We start from the raw sequence: 24,302 nt of genomic DNA, 5'->3' as shown, positions 1-24,302 counted from the left end.
CTGTCTCACTCACTGTCTCACTCACTGTCTCACTCACTGTCTCACTCAATCACTCACTCACTCAATCACGCACTCACTCAATCACGCACTCACTCACTCAATCACTCACTCAATCACTCACTCACTCAATCACTCACTCAATCACTCACGCACTCACTCACTCAATCACTCACTCAATCACTCACTCAATCACTCAATCACTCACTCACTGTCTCACTCACTCAATCACTCACTCAATCACCCACTCACTCACTCAATCACTCACTCAATCACTCAATCAATCACTCAATCACCCACTCACTCACTCAATCACTCACTCACTCAATCACTCACTCACTCACTCACTCACTCAATCACTCACTCAATCACTCACTCACTCAAGCACTCACTGTCTCACTGTCTCACTCACTCAATCACTCACTCACTCAATCACTCACTGTCTCACTCACTCACTCACTCACTCACTCAATCAATCACTCACTCACTCACTCCATCACTCACTCACTCACTCCATCACTCACTCACTCACTCACTCACTCAATCAATCACTCACTCACTCCATCACTCACTCACTCACTCACTCCATCACTCACTCACTCACTCACTCACTCACTCACTCAATCAATCACTCACTCAATCAATCCATCACTCACTCACTCCATCACTCACTCACTCACTCACTCACTCACTCACTCACTCAATCAATCACTCACTCACTCACTCCATCACTCACTCACTCACTCCATCACTCACTCACTCACTCCATCACTCACTCACTCACTCACTCACTCACTCAATCACTCATTCAAACACTCAATCACTCAATCACTCACTCACTCACTCACTCAATCACTCACTGTCTCACTCACTCACTCACTCACTCACTCAATCACTCACTCACTCACTCACTCAATCACTCAATCACTCACTCACTCACTCAATCACTCACTGTCTCACTCACTGTCTCACTCACTCACTCAATCACTCACTCACTCACTCAGTCAATCACTCACTGTCTAACTCACTCTCTCACTCACTCACTCACTCACTGTCTCACTCACTCAATCACTCACTGTCTCACTCACTCACTGTCTCACTCACTCACTCAATCATTCACTGTCTCACTCAATCACTCACTCACTGTCTCACTCACTCACTCATAGTCTCACTCACTCAATCACTCAATGTCTCACTCACTGTCTCACTCACTCACTCATTCACTCACTCACTCACTGTCTCACTCACTCTCTCACTCACTCACTCACTCACTGTCTCACTCACTCAATCACTCACTGTCTCACTCACTCTCTCAATCACTCACTGTCTCACTCACTCACTCAATCACTCACTCACTCACTGTCTCACTCACTCACTCATAGTCTCACTCACTCAATCACTCAATGTCTCACTCACTGTCTCACTCACTCACTCATTCACTGAATCACACACTCAATCACTCACTCACTCACTCACTCACTGTCTCACTCACTCACTCACTGTCTCACTCAATCACTCACTCACTCACTGTCTCACTCACTCACTCACTGTCTCACTCACTCACTCACTGTCTCACTCACTCACTCATAGTCTCACTCACTCACTCACTCACTGTCTCACTCACTGTCTCACTCACTCACTCACTCACTCACTGTCTCACTCACTGTCTCACTCACTGTCTCACTCACTCAATCACTCACTCACTCACTCACTCACTCACTGTCTCACTCACTCAATCACTGACTGTCTCACTCACTCACTCACTCACTCAATGTCTCACTCACTCACTCACTGTCTCACTCACTGTCTCACTCACTCAATCACTCACTCACTCAATCACTCACTCACTCAATCACTCAATCACTCACTCACTCACTGTCTCACTCACTCAATCACTCACTCACTCACTCACTCACTCAATCACTCAATCACTCAATGTCTCACTCACTCACTCACTCAATCACTCACTCACACACTCACTGTCTCACTCACTGTCTCACTCAATCACTCACTGTCTCACTCAATCACTCACTCATTCACTCACTCATTCACTCACTCAATCACTCACTCACTCACTCACTGTCTCACTCAATCACTCACTCACTCAATCACTCACTCACTCACACACTCACTGTCTCACTCACTCACTCACTCACTCACTGTCTCACTCAATCACTCACTCACTCACTCACTCAATCACTCACTCACTCACACACTCACTGTCTCACTCACTCACTCACTCACTGTCTCACTCACTCACTGTCTCACTCACTCACTGTCTCACTCACTCACTGTCTCACTCACTCACTCAATCACTCACTCAATCACTCAATCACTCACTCAATCACCCACTCACTCACTCACTCACCCACTCACTCACTCACTCACTCAATCATTCACTCACTCACTCACTCAATCACTCACTCAATCACTCACTCACTCACTCACTCACTCACTCACTCACTCAATGACTCACTCAATCACTCACTCACTCACTCACTCACTCAATCACTCACTCACTCACTCACTGTTTCACTCACTCACTCACTCAATCACTCAATCACTCACTCACTCACTCACTCACTCACTCACTCACTCACTCACTCACTCACTCAATCACTCACTCAATCACTCAATCACTCACTCACTCACACATTCACTGTCTCACTCACTCACTCACTCACTCACTGTCTCACTCACTCACTCAATCACTCACTCAATCACTCAATCACTCACTCACTCACTCAATCACTCACTCAATCACCCACTCACTCACTCACTCACTCACCCACTCAATCACCCACTCACTCACTCACTCAATCATTCACTCACTCACTCACTCACTCACTCACTCAATCACTCACTCAATCACTCACTCAATCACTCACTCAATCACTCACTCACTCACTCACTCACTCACTCAATGACTCACTCAATCACTCACTCACTCACTCACTCACTCAATCACTCAATCACTCACTCACTCACTGTCTCACTCACTCAATCACTCACTCAATCACTCACTCACTCACTCACTCACTCAATCACTCAATGTCTCACTCACTCACTCAATCAATCACTCACTCACACACTCACTGTTTCACTCAATCACTCACTCAATCACTCAATCACTCACTCACTCACTGTCTCACTCACTCAATCACTCACTCACTCACTCACTCAATCACTCACTCAATCACTCAATGTCTCACTCACTCACTCAATCAATCACTCACTCACACACTCACTGTCTCACTCACTGTCTCACTCACTCAATCACTCACTGTCTCACTCAATCACTCACTCATTCACTCACTCATTCACTCACTCACTCACTCACTGTCTCACTCAATCACTCACTCACTCACTCAATCACTCACTCACTCACACACTCACTGTCTCACTCACTCACTCACTCACTCACTGTCTCACTCACTCACTGTCTCACTCACTCACTCAATCACTCACTCAATCACTCAATCACTCACTCACTCACTCACTCAATCACCCACTCACTCACTCACTCACCCACTCAATCACCCACTCACTCACTCACTCACTCAATCATTCACTCACTCACTCACTCAATCACTCACTCAATCACTCACTCACTCACTCACTCACTCAATGACTCACTCAATCACTCACTCACTCACTCAATCACTCACTCACTCACTCACTGTTTCACTCAATCACTCACTCACTCACTCAATCACTCACTCAATCACTCACTCAATCACCCACTCAATCACCCACTCACTCATTCACTCACTCACTCAATGACTCACTCAATGACTCACTCAATCACTCACTCACTCACTGTCTTATTCAATCACTCACTCACTCATTGTCTCATTCAATCACTCACTCACTCACTGTCTCATTCAATCACTCACTCACTCACTCACTGTCTCATTCAATCACTCACTCACTGTCTCATTCAATCACTCACTCACTGTCTCACTCAATCACTCAATCACTCACTGTCTCAATCACTCACTCACTCACTGTCTCACTCACTCACTCAATCACTCACTCACTCAATCACTCACTCACTCACTGTCTCACTCACTGTCTCACTCACTGTCTCACTCAATCACTCAATCACTCACTCACTCACTCAATCACTGTCTCACTCACTCAATCACTCACTGTCTCACACACTCACTGTCTCACTCACTCAATCACTCACTCACTCTCACTCACTCTCACTCACTGTTTCACTCAATCACTCACTGTCTCACTCACTCAATCACTCACTCACTCACTGTCTCACTCACTCGCTGTCTCACTCACTCGCTGTCTCACTCACTCGCTGTCTCACTCACTCACTCATTGTCTCATTCAATCACTCACTCACTCACTCACTCACTGTCTCATTCAGTCACTCACTCACTCACTCACTCACTGTCTCATTCAATCACTCACTCACTGTCTCATTCAATCACTCACTCACTGTCTCATTCAATCACTCACTCACTGTCTCATTCAATCACTCAATCACTCACTGTCTCAATCACTCACTCACTCACTGTCTCACTCACTCACTCACTGTCTCACTCAGTGTCTCACTCACTGTCTCACTCAATCACTCAATCACTCACTCACTCACTCACTCAATCACTCAAGCACTCACTCACTCACTCACTCACTCAATCACTCACTCAATCACTCAAGCACTCAATCACTCACTCACCCACTCACCCACTCACTCAATCACTCACTCAATCACTCACTCACTCACTCAATCACTCACCCACTCACTCACTCACTCAATCACTCACTCAATCACTCAATCACTCACTCAATCACTCAATCACTCACTGTCTCACTCACTCAATCACTCACTGTCTCACACACTCACTGTCTCACTCACTCAATCACTCACTCAATCACTCAATCACTCACTCAATCACTCAATCACTCACTGTCTCACTCACTCAATCACTCACTGTCTCACACACTCACTGTCTCACTCACTCTCACTCACTGTCTCACTCACTCGCTGTCTCACTCACTCACTCAATCACTGTCTCACTGCCTCACTCACTCAATCACTCACTCAATCACTCACTCCATCACTCACTCCATCACTCACTCCATCACTCACTCCATCACTCACTCCATCACTCACTCCATCACTCACTCACTCACTCACTCACTCACTCACTCACTCACTCACTCACTCACTCAATCACTGTCTCACTGCCTCACTCACTCAATCACTCACTCCATCACTCACTCCATCACTCCATCACTCACTCACTCACTTAATCACTCACTCACTCACTCACTCACTCACTGTCTCACTCACTGTCTCACTCACTCGCTGTCTCACTCACTCACTCATTGTCTCATTCAATCACTCACTCACTCACTCACTCACTGTCTCATTCAGTCACTCACTCACTCACTCACTCACTGTCTCATTCAATCACTCACTCACTGTCTCATTCAATCACTCACTGTCTCATTCAATCACTCAATCACTCACTGTCTCAATCACTCACTCACTCACTGTCTCACTCACTCACTCACTGTCTCACTCACTCACTGTCTCACTCACTGTCTCACTCACTGTCTCACTCAATCACTCAATCACTCACTCACTCACTCAATCACTCAAGCACTCAATCACTCACTCACTCACTCACTCACTCACTCAATCACTCACTCAATCACTCAAGCACTCAATCACTCACTCACTGTCTCATTCAATCACTCACTCACTGTCTCATTCAATCACTCACTCACTGTCTCATTCAATCACTCACTCACTGTCTCATTCAATCACTCACTCACTGTCTCATTCAATCACTCACTCACTCACTGTCTCATTCAATCACTCACTCACTCACTGTCTCACTCAATCACTCAATCACTCACTGTCTCAATCACTCACTCACTCACTCACTGTCTCACTCACTCACTCAATCACTCACTCACTCACTGTCTCACTCACTGTCTCACTGTCTCACTCACTCACTCACTCACTCACTCACTCACTGTCTCACTCACTCACTCACTCACTCACTCAATCACTGTCTCACTGCCTCACTCACTCAATCACTCACTCCATCACTCACTCCATCACTCACTCCATCACTCACTCCATCACTCACTCCATCACTCACTCCATCACTCCATCACTCACTCACTCACTCACTCACTTAATCACTCACTCACTCACTCACTCACTCACTGTCTCACTCACTCACTCACTCACTCTCACTCACTGTTTCACTCAATCACTCACTGTCTCACTCACTCAATCACTCACTCACTCACTGTCTCACTCACTCACTGTCTCACTCACTCGCTGTCTCACTCACTCACTCACTCAATCACTCACTGTCTCACTCACTCAATCACTCACTCACTGTCTCACTCACTCACTGTCTCACTCACTCACTGTCTCACTCACTCACTCACTCACTGTCTCACTCACTCACTCACTCACTCACTCACTCACTCACTCACTCTCACTCACTGTTTCACTCACTCACTCACTCACTGTCTCATTCAATCACTCACTCACTGTCTCATTCAATCACTCAATCACTCACTGTCTCACTCACTCAATCACTCACTCACTCAATCACTCACTCACTGTCTCACTCACTCACTGTCTCACTCACTCACTCACTCACTCACTCACTCACTGTCTCACTCACTCACTCACTCTCACTCACTGTTTCACTCAATCACTCACTGTCTCACTCACTCACTCACTCACTGTCTCACTCACTCAATCACTCACTCACTCACTCACTGTCTCACTCACTCAATCACTCACTCACTGTCTCACTCACTCACTGTCTCACTCACTCAATCACTCACTCACTGTCTCACTCACTCACTGTCTCACTCACTCACTCAATCACTCACTCTCACTCACTCACTCACTCACTCACTCACTCACTGTCTCACTCACTCACTCACTCACTCACTCACTCAATCACTCACTGTCTCACTCACTCACTGTCTCACTCACTCACTGTCTCACTCACTCAATCACTCACTCACTCAATCACTCACTCACTGTCTCACTCACTCACTGTCTCACTCACTCACTCAATCACTCACTCACTCACTCACTCACTCACTCACTCAATCAATCACTCACTGTCTCACTCACTCACTGTCTCACTCACTCGCTGTCTCACTCACTCGCTGTCTCACTCACTCGCTGTCTCACTCACTCGCTGTCTCACTCACTCACTCATTGTCTCATTCAATCACTCACTCACTCACTCACTGTCTCATTCAGTCACTCACTCACTCACTCACTGTCTCATTCAATCACTCACTCACTGTCTCATTCAATCACTCACTCACTGTCTCATTCAATCACTCACTCACTGTCTCATTCAATCACTCACTCACTCACCCACTCACTCACTCACTCACTCACTCACTCACTCAATCACTCACTCACCCACTCACTCACTCACTCAATCACTCAATCACACTCACTCACTCACTCACTCACTCACTCACTCACTCACTGTCTCACTCACTCACTCACTCACTCACTGTCTCACTCACTCACTCACTCACTCAATCACTGTCTCACTGCCTCACTCACTCCATCACTCACTCCATCACTCACTCCATCACTCACTCCATCACTCACTCCATCACTCCATCACTCCATCACTCACTCACTCACTTAATCACTCACTCACTCACTCACTCACTCACTCACTCACTGTCTCACTCACTGTCTCACTCACTGACTCACTCACTGACTCACTCACTCTCACTCACTGTTTCACTCAATCACTCACTGTCTCACTCACTCAATCACTCACTCTTTTGGAAACTATTTCACTATTTGAACAGTCCGTCCAAATCCAACACTGATGATGGGGAAAACCCCACTGTTACGTTTATTACATTACAATTTCCATTATTATGTTCACCACTGCAATTACTGCTGTTAATCTGATGAATGTAATTCCTTCTCTGTCGCCTTCTGACTCCTGCTGGGATCTAAAACCGTGTTTGAGTGAACATCTTTAGAGATGCAGAATAATTCAGTAATCACACCTGGATGAACACACGCATTACTCAACACCGTGACAGCGTTTCCAGGAAGAAAAACACTCCTGAGACGAAACCTGGAGGTTATAATACTGCATTTTGTAAGGCTACAACCTGGAACTGAAGTGGATTTAATTGGGTTTTATTTGCCATCACTGTACACAAAATATCCCACAACCCTGGGGGAGAGGGAATCAATATAACTTACAACTTAATCAAAATAGTTTACAAAAAAAGTTACTGTGAAACCCTCACTCATTTCTTTTAATTCTTTCAAAATTGGATGCATTACAAAACCAATTTTTTTAGCTCTTTAATAAAAAATGACATGTTTATTGTCTTGCATATACCTTGCTTGCTTTTACCCTCCTAGTGGAATGTAACAGCTTTAGCTAAGACTAGCTCTTTTTCCTCGATTCTTAGACAAAACATTTCAGATGTATTTTCAAACATTTAGCATTCATTAGCTGTCTGTCTGCCACCTTGTGGACATGTAGAGAATTACAGCTGAATGTGTAGACCGCTTTCATGCATTACACTCGTATTGTATTACAATATGCTGCGCCATAATAACTGCATATCAATTACATGGAAGCAAAACATATCATACCATTTAAAATGATTTTATTTGTGTAGACCTGGTCTGGTGATAAGAGGAAAAGAAGCAGATGCAGACAGGTTGGAATGGGTGGAGAAAGGTGACAGGAGTTCTGTGTGATGGACAAATATCAGTGAGAATCAAGGGGAAGGTGTACAAGAAGGTGGTGACGGTGGCCATGCTGTATGGTTTAGAGACAGTGTCGCTGAGGAAGAGACAGGAGTCAGAGCTGAAGATGTTGAGGTTCTCTTTTGGAGTGACACGGTTGGACAGGATTAGGAACGAGTACATCAGAGGGACGGCTCATGTTGGACGTTTGGGGGACAAAGTTATGGAGCCCAGATTAAGATGGTTTGGACATGTTCAGAGGAGGGAGAGTGAGTATATTGGTAGGAGAATGTTGGACATGGAGCTGCCAGGCAGGAGGCAAAGAGGAAGGCCAAAGAGGAGGTATATGGATTGAATAAATGAGGATATGAAGCTAGTGGGTGCAAGTGTTGAGGATGCAGAAGATAGGTGGAGACAGATGATTCGCTGTGGAGACCCCTAAAGGGAGAAGCCAAATGAAGAAGAAAATGTGTATTAATATTTATCAATCTAATGAGCTCTTTGCATGGTGCAGTTTAGTGTTTAATCCCATACATGAACAAAGAAACAGTATGTATTGGTATTAATTAAAACAGCTGTAAAATAATTTCAGACATCTGTTAATAAACTACATAGTAATATAAACATACTATGGTATGATGCAATGACTATACCACATTTCCTTGCCATGATGACTGCAGCCGCTCTCTTGGAGCCAGGTTCAGACCAGAGACCATTGTACAATACTCATCCACTAACACACCGAGCAGCCCTTGATGTATAGAGAATGTCCCAGCCATCATGGCAGCCATACACTCAGGCATAATTAAACTGACAACTTGCTAGAGAGTTTCTTCACATGTTGAGTGAAATCCAACATCAAAGCACAATTTGCAGCAGTGTCCAGTTTCCTAAGTGTGATCAGAGTGAAGGAGTGAACTCGTGTTGCTGTAGAGGAGCCTAGTCTATCCAAAATAACAGAATTTTATAAATGAACCAGACCCAATTCCCAAACCCACAGAGAGTGGAGGAGAGATGATACAATGACACACTTTCTCGTGTTCAGACTGAACTATTTGCAGTGGGAAGACATTGCCTGGACACAACAGGTGAGAGACTGGGGCAGGTGAGAGACTGGGACAAGTGAGAGAGTGGGACAGGTAAGAGACTGGGACAAGTGAGAGACTGCTTTAGGTGAGAGCCCGGGACAGATGAGAGTCTTGGAAAGGTGAGAGATGGCTACAGGTGAGAGACTGGGACATGTGAGAGACTGGGATATGTGAGAGACTGTTACAGGTGAGACACTGCTTCAGGTGAAAGACTGCATCAGGTGAGAGACTGCTTCAGGTGAAAGACTACTTCAGGTAAGAGACTGGGACAGGTGAGAGACTGGGACAGATGAGACACTGTTTCAGGTGAAAGTCCAGGTAAGAGACTGGAACAGGTGAGAGACTGCTTCAGGTGAGAGACTGAGACAGGTAAGAGACTGCTTCAGGTGAGAGACTGGGACAGGTAATATACTGAGACAGGTGAGAGAGACTGCTTCAGGTGAGAGACTGGGACAGGTGAGAGACTGCTTCAGGTGTGAGACTGGGACAGGTGAGAGAGACTGCTTCAGGTGTGAGACTGGGACAGGTGAGAGACTGCTTCAGGTGTGAGACTGGGACAGGTGAGAGACTGCTTCAGGTGTGAGACTGGGACAGGTGAGAGACTGCTTCAGGTGTGAGACTGGGACAGGTGAGAGACTGCTTCAGGTGTGAGACTGGGACAGGTGAGAGACTGCTTCAGGTGTGAGACTGGGACAGGTGAGAGACTGCTTCAGGTGTGAGACTGGGACAGGTGAGAGACAATGTCTGCCATACTAAGAGGGTACAAACTGTGCTCCACAACATGGCACAGCAGAATGAGCTCCGAATCCTCATTTAACTTTCCATTTCCATTAGCAGGAGCCCTTATCCAGAACGGCTTACATTTATCTCATTTATATAACTAAGCAATTGAGGGTTAAGAAAATTGCTCCAGTGCCCAGCAGGGGCAGTTTGGTGGTCCTGGGATTCAAGCTCACAACTTTCCAATCAGTAGTCCTCCACCCTGGACAAGTAAATCTCGTCCTAACCAACAACTCAATTAACTGATTCACATCTCTACCCCCTGGACGACTAACACCTTCACACTTCACTTTTTTAACTGTCTGTGTGCTCTTCTTGCTGTATTTCCTCCCAACAGAGTTTATAGATTGATGATGTTTCCACTCGGTGACCTAGTGAACCAGTATCAGGATGTATTTATTGATAGACACTTCAAAGCCCTTCTGTAAGTCACTCTGGATAACAGCGTCTGACAAATCCCATAAATTGAGCTGAGGCCAGTTCAAAGGTGTGTGTTCACCAAGCTTTTTTTAATGGCATTGCTACTTCAGACATAATCCAATTTTCTTTTCTTTTAGTTTATCCATCAATTTTCAAAATAGAGGAGTCCTTTTTTCTCAACATCTAACGCAACTTTCCATTTGCATTTTTTTTTCTCTCTTCCATTACCAACGCTAATGAAGTGGACGATATTATGAAATCCTCCTGTTCATCCTACAGTACAGGCTGCGAGTTAGAGAGTTTCTCATGTCTAAAAAGCACAGTGTAGAATCAAACGGTTCGTAATCATTTGTGAATCTTTCGCTAAAACCTGGATGAAATTTGACACCATGACACAGTAAGGTGACCATTACAATATAGTGGACGTTAATAATAATAGGGATGTGGCAGCTTAGCGTTTAAGACTTCTGATCAGAAGTTTGTGAGTTTGAATCCCAGCTCCACTAAGCTACCACTGCTGGGTTCCCTTAACCCTCAATTGCTTAGTTGTGTAAGAAATGAGATAAAAAATGTAAGTCACTCTGGATAAAGATACCTACCAAATGCCAGAAATGTAAATGTATAAGAAGTGTGTCTAGATTCGGCCATTTGGAGGCGCTGGTTGGTTTAAAAGGCATAACCAAAAATGAGTGAAAAGACTTTATTACCAGTCAAATTTCATGAAAATTGTCTCAGTGTGTACCACAGACTTTTTAATTACAAGAAGTCTGTACTCCCGGGATGCACGGTGATTCTGACAATGATAAACCAGCTCCTGAAGAAGAATTTTATTTATTTTTTTTATCCTAGCCTTAGGTTATCCTGTTTGTAGCAGATCATTCAATCCGCATGACTTGGCACAGGTTTGACGCCGGATGTTCTTCCCCTCACAACCCTCCCATTTTTATCCAGGCTTGGGACCGGCACTGAGAGTTAACTCTTCAGTGGCTGGGGAGGCACCCTGCCCGGGAATCAAACCCAGGCCACAGTAATGAGAGCGTGGAATCCTGCCACTGGACCACCAGGAGGCCTTCCTGAAGAAGAATAAACGTATAGGGCTCCTTTTGGTGCTTGGACCCCTAATCATCAGCTTAAACTCCCATCATTCAACAGACTTAGAGAACAAAAAGAGCTACGCACCTCTGCTCTTTAAAATCAAACGAAACTCCAGATTTATTCGGAATTATACACTGCTCCAGACCTGTACAGCTCATCTGCTCATCCAGCCACATAATAAAAACCAGCAGGAAATTGACAGAAAGTCAGTTGGTGTCATGCAGCAACAACAATAACGCACTGATGCACTGTGTTTACTTGTAAAGGGAGAAAGGGTGAAGGGGGTAAGAGAGCGAGTGAAAGATCAAACAGAAGAAGGCGAGCGAAAGCAGAGATGGTTCTTTCTTCTCCTTAAGCGCTGACCTCCAAGCAGCTCTGAGCCTTTTATGAATTTATGAAATAATCATGAAAAAATCACATGCGGTTCTCTCTCTCTCTCTCGCTCCACCCTGCCTGCAGCCATGATGGCACTTTGATCCAAATATAAAAGACACACACACACACACACTTGAGCCATTATCCACAACCCTCTTCTGCACATACACACTTACAACTAAAACATCACCATATTTTCTTTTCATCCCAAGTATCTACCCTGAAAATGAAAATCTTTTCTTATACTTTTGTCTTCATAGATCAGACTCAATATTCACACACTCACTCAGATTTAGAGGACACAAGGACAAATATGGGAAGAAGAACGACTGTGGTATTTTGCTGGCTTGTTTTTGGTCCGTTTTGTTTTTTTACTTTAATGGTATAAAACATCCATTGGATCCAAGTGGAACTGATGAAAACGTGAAACTGAACTAGCATTAAAGCCGTCACATCTAGCTCATCTAATCAGTAGAGACAGCTTATGCTAGCTATAGTTTATCACTTTATCAGTGGTCTGTTAATAATATTAGCATGTAGCCAGCTCCGACTGGTCTAAATACTACAGTGAGACTGGCAAACCTTCTCATAATAATTTAACCTCCACCAGGACTTATGAAGTAGATAGGATTGATTTCCGCCAAGCTCAAGTTGACTGCTAACACTTAGCATAGTGGACCGCTAACACTTTGCCTCCATTTAGGCTAAATTATTTAAGCCTGTGTAACACATCAGGACTGACTGAGAGCCCACGTGTGAAATAATTTCTTTTCTTCAAATTCTATTAAAAAGTTAAGGGACTTAAGCAAACACCATCAGCTCAAAGTACAAATCACACAAAAGAACAAATTTTGGTATGGTTTGAACAAACGATCTGGTTAATGGCACGCTAACTCGAGTCCTAGAGCTGTATCTTTCTTTCTCCGAACAACCTTGATGCCTTTTATCATCTATTGCATCACACAGCTAAGTGTTTTAATGGCATATCCAGTTGTCTGAATATTCCCAATTTTCTGAATATCCATATAAAAATATATATATACAGTATATACAGTAATATAACGACAGCATGCTAACCAGCACAGTATTAATAAAACATCTAAGCCTCCGAGGTTACATCTAGTCTGCATTAGCATGCCTAACCAAGCGCCGTGCCTTTGATTTAGCATTCACAGGGATGTCACTGTCACTTCGCTCTCGGTTGCCAGGTGCAGGCAGCTCAAGGGATTTTTTTTTGTGTGTGCTTCAGAGTTATATCCAGCTGAGCATTTCTCAGAAAATGTCATCACATCGTCTCAAGGACATGTCGGGAGTGCATGTGTGTGAAGAGATACCTCACAGATCCGTTTCTCATTTTTCTATACGGGTTACAGACACACACTTGCGCAAGGATAGATTTCAGATGATATACAAAAATAACACAAAGGTAGTATAAAATAATATCACACCTTTCATGATTTAAGGCATTGGGGTAAAGCTGTAGCAGTGCACAATGATGGAAACAGCTTTGTGAAGGAGACGAATGGCAGCGATGGTCTGTTTCTCGTTGGACCCTATTAACCTGCATGCCAGTCATGCTAACAAACAGGAAATGCTCTGTTAAATGAGATCTAATCCAGGCAAGACCTTGTCTGCTGTATCACAGAAGTGTTTTCACTCAATGAGGTCAATGACGTCAAATTCTGGTCTCAGGTCCATCGGTATAAATACATGAAACATATCCACGACCTGAGGCAAGCACTCAATCAGTCATCACTTCAACACCTGAACCCCAGAGTTAAAGTCATCTTGGTCAATACTACTACACAAAAAAGAACAAAACTGCTGGGCAACAACTTTTTTTTTGCTGGCACAGATTTTTCCAAAATCTTTCCTCCCACAACCTGCCATCATTTAACCACTGACACCTGGTAGGTCCTATTCAGCGAGGCATGAGGTCCATTTCCAGAAGTTTCCAACTGACTGTCCTTCAGTGAACTAGCAGAACTCCTCATTTGTAAGTCACTTTGGATAGTCGCTTTGGAAGCTTCTACTAAATGAATAAATGTAAAAGCAGTTGGAGAGATAGGAGTGGCCAAAGATGTGGTTTCCTGGCTTGAGGCATTTTCGACATGAAATTAACACATGGACAACAAGCTGGAATGTATAAGAAAAGTCAGAGTTGCCTATACTTCTTCAGGACATTTAGGTTCTTTAATGTATGCAGACCCATGCTGCAGATGTTCCACCACTCAGTGGTAGCCAGTATCATCGTCTACACTGTGAAGTGCTGGGGTAGCAAGATGAATACAACCGATGCCAACAGACTCAACAAGCTTATTAGGAAAGCAGGCTCTGTCATGGGAGTGGAGCTGGAGTCTCTGGTTGAGGTGTCTGAGTGGAGCTGGAGTCTCTGGTTGAGGTGTCTGAGTGGAGCTGGAGTCTCTGGTTGAGGTGTCTGAGTGGAGCTGGAGTCTCTGGTTGAGGTGTCTGAGTGGAGCTGGAGTCTCTGGTTGAGGTGTCTGAGTGGAGCTGCAGTCTCTGGTTGAGGTGTCTGAGTGGAGCTGCAGTCTCTGGTTGAGGTGTCTGAGTGGAGCTGGAGTCTCTGGTTGAGGTGTCTGAGTGGAGCTGGAGTCTCTGGTTGAGGTGTCTGAGTGGAGCTGCAGTCTCTGGTTGAGGTGTCTGAGTGGAGCTGGAGTCTCTGGTTGAGGTGTCTGAGTGGAGCTGGAGTCTCTGGTTGAGGTGTCTGAGTGGAGCTGCAGTCTCTGGTTGAGGTGTCTGAGTGGAGCTGCAGTCTCTGGATAAGGTGTCTGAAAGGAGAATGCTAAGGAAACTTCTCAGTATCCTAGACAACGCATCACACCCCCTGCATGCGACAATCGTACCGAAGGACGTTCAGCCATAGACTGACCACCGAAGGCAACCAAAGAATGCTATAGGAGGTCTTTCCTACCAGTGTCCCAAACTCTGTAACTCCTCCCCTTTTGGTAGGGAGCAGAGCTGACCCAATGAACACTGATAGCATCACTGTGCTATTATATGCACTATCCCAATTTCACAATAATTACAATATCTATGTTAATATAATACCATGTGCTTTTGTGTATATATATATATATATATATATATATATATATATATATATATATATGTATATGTAGTATATTTCATTTATATTTATTTTTCTTGTACTCTGAAACAGTCTCTGGCAAAATAAAGCTCTATCTCATCTGATCTGATCTTTTCTTAGGTCAGTTGTGGTTTAGAGTTTGGGGAAATATAAAAGCCTTCAGAGAACCGTACCTTAGTCCTCTTGAGCACCATGGTTTCTTCTTGCCTCCAGTGAACCGTGGTGCCATCAGTATCACATGTGCACATTATCTGCTGTCAATACCATATGCAGAATAACTTGATTTCACATTTGAATAACTTTTTTAGTCTTTTTTAATTCATGTGATGCCTGGTAAATGGGCATTATGGTCAGTGGAGGACATTCGATACCTTACTGATATATAAAGAATTTCCTTAAGCACAAATTAGCTCAACTTTTATAACTTTTCCAAATATAGCTTCTGGGAGCACTAGAGTTGGATATAGAATCCAAAAAAGGGGTCACAATGCACCCAGGAGACTATTACCAGCTGAGAATTAAAGCACCAGCATGCAGCAAGACTGACTCAAGACTGAACACTGTGAGACTTGAGAGCTCTCCTTAAATAGACCCCGGCGCAGGTGGAGCCAATTTCCTTGGATTGTGATTAAGAAGATGCTCACTGCCTCCCTCTAGTGATGGCATGAGGCTGAGCTAACTGCCCCCTTATGACAAAAATGTCCTATATGTAAAGGATGGCTCCTTGTTAGCAAGTATTCCTGTACAAGCACTGTCCTTGAGTCTTGAAACAAACTCTCTTGCAGTAACTGCTTCATTACGGTCAGAGTCACAATGTCTAACCCAGGAACACACCCTGGGAATACACCTTGCATAGGATACCAGTCTGTAACAGGGCAACACACACACACATTCACACATAGGTGCAATTTATCCTAACCAGTCAATCTACTGGCAAGTTCTTGCTGGAAACCAGATAACCTGGAAGACATCTATGTTGGGATGGAGAGAACCTGCAGAGAAACTCTGTACAGATAGTAACCCAAGCTCAGGGTCGTACCATGGACCATTAGGTGAACCATGAGGTGAAAACACTACCTGCTGCCCCAGTGCACCTCCAAGTGTTGGAAGCTAAGGAAAATTATTAAATTGTGTAAACATGCATGCACAAAAGAGCCAGCAGAATCGATCCACAGTACAGAAGCTATTTTTCTAAGCAAAAGAAACCCTGTGATTGCCCCAGAATCGAGCGTCAACAAATTGAGACAAGGCCTTATTCTTTACACGACATTATCGAGTGTAAATAAGAATCTCTGAGCAATTGTTTAAAACAGAGATATCAGCAGGACTATGTGTAACCATGACAACACTACTACTATTTACACATTTACACAATGACGAAGCTTATAGTCTTCAACCTGTCCTCAATTACAGGAGCCATACACACACTAGCCCTATTCTACAAGTCTTTTAACCAATCTGATATTCATTATTCACCATGTAGTGACATATCCGCCCTGCTGGCCACCAAAGTCAGTCTGATGGACCGATGGACATCAGAGAGAGCCTCTGTGATGAGAGATCTAACAATATGTAAATTATCTTCTTTTATTTTTCCATCATATTACACAGAGATTTGTATGATGGCTGCTCTACATATATAGGAGCTTGCACTCTGTTTATGAGAGCATCCTTGTCATTGCACAGGATGACCGAATCGGACAGAAGCGTGTGTTTTTCATCCAGCTGTGTGTGAGAAAGAGTCAGCTGGCTAATCTGTAATGCTTTTATATTACAGTGGCATGAAGCCTTCTGTGAGTGACCTCGTTTCCACTGAGACAATATACAACCCACTGTAATACATACTGTACCCAATACAAAGAGTAACATCTGCCATGCCCAGTGTTTATGTGTGTCCACTAAGAAACTTGTGCCAAATTTTTTGATTAAAAAGCCACATGAACCATTTATGCTGTTTGTTTGTAAGAAACCCAGAAGCTGATCACAACAGGACTGGACCTGAGGGAATCAGGATAGCTGCTAATTAAAGTAGTCCAATAATGTAAAACTCATTAAATAAACACCATAAGCACATGTCCAATCACACTGTAGCATAATTCTTATTTTCTTAGTTGAAAATCTAACTATTTAAAATGACATATATTAAAGTTTCATAATTAAGAATTTGTGCTTTGATATTCCAAAAAGAAAAAAACAATTTTACAATTAAATCATAATAAAAATAAATATAAAAAATAAATATAAAAAATAAAAAAGAATTTTCGCTTTTAGTTAAAAATTGAGTTAAAAAGTCAAATTATTTTTATTCATTATTATGTGTTTTAGTTCAAATTCCAAAAGCGGATAATTGATGACACCTATTATCTAATGAGGCAATAATTAAATAAGATTAAATAATAATAAATATGACTGTTTAAAGTCTGAATTTGATTATTTTCCAAAAAAAAACCACATCTTTAATTGCATTATATTACTATAATATATTTAACTATTTTATTTCTCTTTTAACACGGCAATTTGTCAATGCTAACATTTCCACTCAAAACATATGACTTATTAAACACGTTTTATTCATTTAGTTATATTTGATGATGTGGAACATCCACAATACAAATTAGTCGCTGTTATCGCTTACGTTTCAGCGGCTATAAATATCTGTTCCCACACTGGTGCCTCTTTTTTCTCTCTCTTAAGGCACCAAATACACAGAAAAGTTCTCACCTCACAGAAAACTAACACATCAGACATATTTAAGAGGAACATCTGCAGCACAAGTCCCTGTGTAAGTTGATACTATAGAAATAATAACATATTAGCATGATATGAGCATTTTAATATAACTAATGCCACATATCCTGTTACAGAAAATTAATCAGCACTTTCTGACCCATCAGAATTAAGAATCAGCTGTGGGATGAATAGAAGTTCAGCACAGGCTGGATTTCAGATCTATCCACCACATTTTCTGGGGCTTCCTGCATAAACAGACATTTACGAGACCTATTTTCCTCTCCATTACTAACACGACTGCAGCAGCGCTCCTACACCCTCCTGTTCACTGCCATATTAAGCAGTAATAAATTACAGTGATTAAGTTTGTTGTGATCCAGCACCTCTCCTGATCCACATCCTGCACCTGGTGCTCACATCCTCTCTTGAGTTACAGTTTTAAAAGTTCTACACAGGAGGAGATGAAAAATAGGGAAACCTGACCTCTTTTTCTGCCTGTTTTCCAGACACAGTGCCATCTGCTGATCCAAAGAGCTTTACTCCAAGTGCTCGCCTGATCTCAGCCCAAAAAAGGAGCAACCAGAGAACAGCTTAAAAACAAAAACAAAAACAAACAAAAAACCCAAGCAAGCTTTAAATTCCTCAGTGCCGTTTCCAGAAATAAGTAGGACTTGATTTTGGGAATGAATATGAATTGAAAGCATCAGTAGTCAGGATTTATTTTGTAATGAATTTCTGCCTTGACTCATTTTTTTTTCAACAGCATTAACTAAAAAATTAGTACCAAAATCCCTAAAACAAACTGCTTTTATCAGTATAAAACGTTTAATGTGTTTCATGGTGGGATTTTCCTTTAATGGTCTTTTCATTTGCCTGAGTGGAGCATCACATGAAGTTTATCTAGATTGAAACTTTATTTTAAATGTGTTTGAGTTATTAAAAGTGCTTCAGAAATGCTTTAGATATAGATAGATAGATAGATAGATAGATAGATAGATAGATAGATAGATAGATAGATAGATAGATAGATAGATAGATTCTTGAGAGATTGAGTGGTTTCTCTCTCTAACACACCCACATCAATGCAGTGAAAACACTGACATGTGCACAACCAGAGGATCCTCAGGACCAGGACTGTGAACCTGAGACATAAAGCACAAGGTGTTTGAGCTCTGGCTATGCTCCTGCCATCCTGCAAAATTGAACCATGACCCAGGTGCTTTGTGTGTTTATCAGGTTTGTTTACATTATTGTCTGTTGAAACTGTGAGTGCTGAGATAAGGTTTGCTTGTTATCATGAAACAAACGACTGGAATTAATTGTCAGAGCTTAGAATGAAGCTCATAATGATAAAGAGAGTTGTGATATCATCATCACTGCTACAGAAACACAACAGCTCTTACAGGAAGTTTACCTGAAAAGGTGTAAATGCGAGGCTGCGGGCTCGAGCTGGTGCGCGCGCTGTCCGGAATCGACGCCTCGCGTATCCGGCTTTTTTCGGAAACAACAAAAGACGTGATGTTAAATTCCCTTCTGTCCTGATTCTCCGGTTGCTCAGGTCTATTCCACAAAGCTGGGAGCTGCGCGTGTTCCGGTGAGAACCGAACCGTGTTCCCTGCCGCCGTCGGAGCTCACGCGCGCGCGCTTCCTCGTCCTGCGCTCCGCTACCTGGGACACGCGCGCCAGTTCCTCCTCCACAGATCGCGACCAATGAGAATGAGAAAAGCAGTGTGGAAGAAAAGCTGGTCTTCTTTGGAACAAGGAATTCGGTTCAGCTTGCTCTGAACACTGACCGCCAAAAACAAGCAACACCAAAATACACAACTCAAAACAGCAATTCACCGGGGCTGGCGCGAGCGCGGCCATCTTTATTCATCTCTCTCTCTCTCTCTCTCACTCACTCACTCTGTGAGTCTCAGTGTGAAACAGTCAGCTATCTATTTTAGAATGATTCTATCTATCTATCTATCTATCTATCTATCTATCTATCTATCTATCTATCTATCTATCTAAAAGCACATATGGATGTGATGCACAAACTTTTGCTCCTACTAACTATATCCCTGAACATGGGTCATATGGCTAAAGGCTGGAGCTATATACAGAGATGCAGAGGTCAAAGGTCAATGACAGGATTAACTGGACTCCTAAACCAGCATCATTTAGCACTCAGCAATCCTTGGTCTGAAGGACCGTCTGAAGATCTTTTCCTCATACTTTATTTCTTCAGCCCACACAGTGCACTTCTCACTGTTTATTGTAAATGTGGGTGTGATGTTAATAGAGCGCTCTGACTATGCAAGACCTATATAAAATGCAGAGGTAAAAATCTTCCATTACTACTGTACATCTTCATCAGCAAGGACACAGTCCATCATCTTGGCTGCCTTGCACCCGGCTCATGCTCTGTACTGCTCTCTCCCCTCTAGCGAACGCTTCTGCAGCATCAGAACAAACAGCACTGGCCTCAAAAACAGCTTCATCCTGCAGGCAGACAGCCGAGAATTAAGGTCTGTCTCTGTGCCATCTCTCTCTCTCCACGAACATCCTGCACTTTATTAGATCATTACATTACGGATTCAACACTCTTGCAACAGCCATTTTGTATGTTATTACATTTTCCTACTATACTGTATACATTTATGTGATTATGTGCAATGTCCTTGTCCCTGTACATGCAAAACCTGCCACAGTGTCATTTATGGACTGTGCACAATGCTTACAGTGTTTATAATTTATTATTATACGTTTTGGGACACCCCTTTAAATCATTAAGCTCAGGAGTTGTGTTTCAGGGGCTGGCCCCTTAGTTCCAGGGAAAGGGACTTTTAATGCTTCAATTGTCCAAAATGTCTTGGTATGAAGCTGAAGCTTTAAGGAGCCAAGCCCAACCCCTGAATTCAATGGTTTAGAGGGGTGTCCCAAAACTTTTGGCAATATAGAGTAGATGCTTAAAGCTTAATGACAATAAAAAAAAAAAAACCCTCTTTCTTATTTTTGTGTGAATCTCTCCATCATGATGAGAAATAAAAATGTCCCTTGAGGTGAGTGAAGCTGATATAATAAATACAGACATCTTCTGTTTACTGGAGTGTGTTTAAGGTTTGGAGAGATTTAGAGTACTTACAATTATCCTATACAAACACAGAGACAGTTAAAGTAACTAATAATGATAATTATAATGAAGTTAAGGAAAACAAGACTAACTAAAGGAAAGTTTTTCTCCAGCCATTTTTTCTAGTCTAAAAGTTTTCCTTGCAATCTTTATCCTCTGGACTCCACGTGCCACCGTGTGGCCATTAGCGGTTTTGCAGCTAGCATCACATTACTCGACCCCTTTTCTCACACACAAGCCAAAACTAAACAAAATTCGGAATTAAACTCAATAAAAACAAATCGAATTGTTGCTGAAATGTTTTTAAATAGGTTTTTCTTTGCATTGGAGGGGTTTTAAAAACACGTTGGTTCAAAAATACATGTATATTACTTGCTAGTCTTAGCACAAACATGATGCTAACACTGTATTCTCCTCAATTAAAACCTTTCCTTCACAGTTTTTTTGTGGATGTATTAATTATATCTCAACACTACCCACATGCTAACATACATCAAATACAATAAATAAAAAGAAACAAATCAGTTGTGAGTGCTAAAGACAAATTTACACACCCACACTAAAAGAGTAACAGGTGGGCACTTAATAAACGTGGGGGTAGTGGACAGCATTGTACACACTGTGTCCAGATAAACAAGCTCCATCAGCTATGTAAATGCTTCTGTGTCTGTAAGAAACCCAGTTTCCTATTTATATCATGAGCTCATGTGGTATTTACCTCAGGATGAACCTCAGAGATTATGTTCTGATTATGTACTATTACGTGTCAACATATCTCAAGATAATCTGATGATTCTTCTGTTCATTCCTCATTACTAAGTGCTTTATCTCGGTTATAGTGGATCCGGAGCTTATCTCAGGAGCACTGGGTGTGAGGCGAGACTACATCCTGTATTTTAAAGCTTGTATACATTTGGTTTCCACTGTATTACTTTCCATGCCCCGTAACACCAAGTGATTCAATTCAGCTTCATAAATCCTTCAATCTGTTTAGCCTATAGGAGCTGTGATCAGTGCGCTTCCTCTCACAAGCCCTGACACACTTTCCTATAGTGAATCTGGCACGTGAGTGCTTGCAGGACAACAGATAAAGGACGTTAAGGATTTAAATCATGTTGGCTAAAGCTACTTCACTGTTAGTGTAAGCCTGAGAAGTCTGCTTTATATCATATCTCCTAAGCAGAGAATCACACATCTTTATCTTGTCAGCTCTTTGTCAGACGAAACAGGGACAGTCGGTATAAATGTGTGCAAGCATGACTAAGCTTCTCCATCCCTGACTTTAAGAATAAAAAGGATTCAAGGTATGGATTGTTGCCATCCAGATCAGATTTAAACGATTGAGGAAACAACGTTATGAAGCCAGAACAGCATTACAAATGTGAAACATATCAAAAATGTGAACTCACTAAATGCAGCTGATGAGACATTTGATATAATGCATTGTTCATGTATTGACAAAATATTAGATGTTAGCTTCCCGTCTAAGATTAGAACCAGCCCCCTTAACAAAATTCAAGTAAGTTTATGTTTGTTTGTGTCTAATAAAGGTTCAGTCTGGTGCTTAATTTTGTGATTTTTGAGCACAAATAGTTGAGTCACAGGAGTCATACAGGAAAACGTTAGAATCAGTGGGTCTCTTGATCTCGTACCAGATCTGTAACCTTGATTTTCTTTATACTCATATTTAAATATATATATCCAATCACCTGGAAATTACCGAATATGTCCATGGTACAGATGATTTGCATTTAAGTGAAACACAATCCATTACAGCCAAACTGACAACTAAATAATAAAGCCTCATGCCATATCTTGCCTCTTAAATACGACATGATAAGTTTTCCAGTAATGCAGCTCAGCCACTGCAGCTTGCCAGCTCCCATAGACACAAACTAACACAGTGCCATTACTTTTGTCCTAATTAAATAGCTAGTCTGATTTTATTTTATGTTATGAATTTGTTGTAGATTGCTTTGTAGTTAATAGATATAAAAACTGACTGGGTTTGAAAAGAAAATTCACTAAATTTGTGTGTGAGTGAAACAATCAAGCGGTGGTGGCTCAAGTGGTTAAGGCTCTGGTTCATTGACTGGGTGATTGGGGCTTCAAGCCCCAGCCTTGCCAAGTTGCCACTTGAGCAAGGTCCTTAACCCTCTCTCCTCCAGGGGTGCTGTATCATAGCTGACCCTGTGCTCTGACCCCAACCTCCAAGGATGGGATATGTGAAGAAAAGGATTTCACTGTGCAGTAATGTATATGTGACAAATAAAGGCAATTTATTTATTTTTTAATGGTTGAATTAAATATAAAAATTTGCAGGAACTCATCACCTATGATACAGTTTGAAGCTGAATCACAATAGTGTAAATTTTCAGAAAAACCTAAGATCTCATAGGATAAAGTATGCATGCTTTTTGCAAACTGCTTGGATTTTTACAAATGTCACGTTACATGCGCCAGAGAACAAAATTCTGTACAAATTTATATCCAGTTCCTTGTTGGAGTGAAAAGTAGAATCAGAGATGAAGTTCCTCCAGAAGTCAGTACAGCTGGCCGAACCGTACACCACCAGCACTGCAGCACAGCTCCGATAATCATCTCTTCACATCTCTAATCAGCTCTGCCACTAATCCCGCTCCTCTACAGCGTCCTTCTGCTGGGATAGAGAGAGAGTTAGACAGACCAGAGAGAGAGGGAGAGGACTCGAGAGAGACAGATGAACGGAAAAAAGTGTCAGAGTTTGTACATTTGAAGATGAGCAGGCTGCTTTTCTCTTTGGGAAGAGACTCTAGGAATATTGTGAAAGTGGTGGCTGCAGGTCACGTCTCAGGATTCTGT

The 24,302-nt window shown here is 42.5% G+C and overlaps 1 protein-coding gene across 1 annotated transcript in view; it reads right to left on the bottom strand.

Moving 5' to 3' along the window:
• Nucleotides 1–20,218, bottom strand: part of LOC131351628 (carbohydrate sulfotransferase 8-like) — a 129,150-nt gene extending 108,932 nt beyond the window's left edge. The window contains exon 1 of the mRNA XM_058387100.1: nt 19,761–20,218. The gene's annotated coding sequence lies outside the window, so the exon portion shown is untranslated. The remainder of the gene's footprint in view (nt 1–19,760) is intronic.
• Between the last annotated feature and the right edge of the window lie 4,084 nt (nt 20,219–24,302).

Source organism: Hemibagrus wyckioides, linkage group LG04 (assembly GCF_019097595.1).
Source record: "Hemibagrus wyckioides isolate EC202008001 linkage group LG04, SWU_Hwy_1.0, whole genome shotgun sequence".
NCBI lineage: Eukaryota > Metazoa > Chordata > Actinopteri > Siluriformes > Bagridae > Hemibagrus > Hemibagrus wyckioides.
The sequence above is the reverse complement of the archived record's forward strand: the minus strand, read 5'-3'. Positions and strand labels throughout refer to the sequence as shown.